We start from the raw sequence: 2,477 nt of genomic DNA on the forward strand, positions 1-2,477 counted from the left end.
GAGGAGCTGATACCAAAGGCTCAAGTAGAAAGAAAATGTTTTGGAAATGACATTGTACAACATATGTACAAATGTGCTTGATACAGTTGACTTGTGGATTGTTGTAAGAGCGGTAATAGCCCCCAATAAAATGATTTATTTAAAAAAAAAGAAAATTAGCTACTACTGGAGATGTATTTTTTTATACAGTAGATGCATGTGCAAACCAGTGTTGAGATTAAAAATAATAAAAGGACTTCATTTCAAGTGAATTTGAGCAGTTATACAGCGATACTAAAGTGCAGTGTCGCTCAGTAGGATGTTCTGTTGGGCGAGATGGGCTTTGCTGCTTGATAAGCTGGCCAGTGGCCCCAGGGGCTATTTAGCATCTGGATTGTGATTAACGGGACTGAGGGACTGAATTTTTACATTGTAGCCACACATGGCTAGTGGATTTCAGATTGGGCAAAGTAGCATTAGCAAATTGTTAGTATTCACTCCCTGAATTAATTTTCATGTGAACCCATATTGAAGAAGTTGGATCTTTTCTCAGATTTAATCCAAACCCAATCCTAACCTACTCCTATTGAGTCAATTCTAACTCACAGTGACTCTAACCTCTTGATATAATGGAAGAATAACTGAAGATTTAGATTAAAAACTTAGATAAGAACATAAGACTATAGAAACACATAAAATTATAGAATGAGAGGCAACTAAGGTGAATCAGGTTAATGGTTTTGACTAATGAAACTAAAGCAAAAAATACAAGACTCCTTTAAATGATAATATAATTTATAAATGCATTCTATATTTATAATAAATATAGGGGTTTCAAAATATTTGTAGAAAAATTACATTATCATCAATTCCATTTTTTTCATGAACCTTTTGAAGCTCTTTCATAGATTGAGTTATACTTAAAACTAGCTCAATATGTCAAGGTTTATCATCATTAAAAACACTTCAATTAAAATGCAAAAATAGTTCCATAATTCTAGATATATAATCTTTATTTTTTTAATCATTTTATTAGGGGCTCATACAACTCTTATCACAATCCATACATACATCAATTGTGTAAAGCACATTTGTACATTCATTGCCCTCATCATTCTCAAAACATTTCCTCTCCACTTAAGCCCCCCGCATTAGGTCCTCATTTTTCCCCTCCCTCCCCGCTCCCGCCTCCCTTATGAGCCCTTGATAATTTATAAATTGTTATTTTGTCATATCTTGCCCTGTCCGACGTCTCCCTTCACCCACTTTTCTGTTGTTCGTCCCCCAGGGAGGAGGTCACATATAGTTCCTCGTAATTGGTTCCCTCTTTCCTACCCACTCTCCCTCTACCCTCCCAGTATCGCCACTCACACCACTGGTCCTGTAGGGCTCATCCGCCCTGGATTCCCTGTATTTCCAGTTCCTATTTGTACCTGTGTACATTCTCTGGTCTAGCCAGACTTGCAAGGTAGAATTCGTGTCATGATAGTGGGAGCGGGGAGGAAACATTTAGGAACTAGAGGATAGGTGTATTTTTCATCGTTGCTACATCGCACCCTGACTGGCTCATCTCCTCCCCAAGACCCCCTCTGCAAGGGGATATATAATCTTTAATTACCGTACTTGTTGCTTCAATATATGAAGGCCCTTTAGAAAGTTTGTGGAAAAATGGAATATTAAGATAATGAAAAATTTCCATGAACTTTTGAAACCCCTTTATATAAAGTTGGTTAAGGAAATATTCAAAGATTGACTATGCTACTAATAATGTTATAGGGCTAGACTTTTATATATATCAATAAACCCAAGAAAATATGCTTGATGATGTGTTAAAGACATATATATTGTCTTTAATATTTTGATACAGTGACTTAGCTTCATTTAGTTTGTTTTTTCCCTTTGGGATTATTTATGTACATTTACTTTATGATAAAATGTCTCTAAATCTTAAAATTTTCTTGATTTTTTTTCTTAATACTTTTTCTTAATACTCTGCAACTTGCCTGTGGAAGTCTATATTATCCTGCCTAAAATTTGAAAGAAAAAAACAAACTAACCAAAAAAAAGCACTTTGAAGCTCATAATCACTCCAAAGGAAAAGGAGATTATGAAGACATAAATATGACAGCGCGTGTCATACAACTGAAAATACTCCTGGTGGCGTTAAATTCATAGCTGTTGGTTTTCTGACGATTCTTGGCTGCTTAAGCTCACTCCTTTTTCACTATGTTTTATTTGAGATGTCCTGGATTATATATGAGAATTATATCTGAGACTCTGCCTTTTAAAAGGAGCAAGTTCTAAATTTTATTTGACATTTTAAAAAAGTGTCTGGCTACACATTTTTTTTATCCTAACCTTGAGAAGTGATTTTTCCAGTTTCATAAGGGTTTTTTTTTTTTCTTTCCCAGAAACAATAGCAACAAAATTCATCAAAAGGTCTTATTGGCATCAGTAAAGAAACATCTGCTAAGACCATATCAAATGATGTTTTAACA

The sequence above is a fragment of the Echinops telfairi genome, unplaced genomic scaffold, assembly GCF_000313985.2.
Source record: "Echinops telfairi isolate 266 unplaced genomic scaffold, ASM31398v2 ScPeMD7_4;HRSCAF=17, whole genome shotgun sequence".
Taxonomy (NCBI): domain Eukaryota; kingdom Metazoa; phylum Chordata; class Mammalia; order Afrosoricida; family Tenrecidae; genus Echinops; species Echinops telfairi.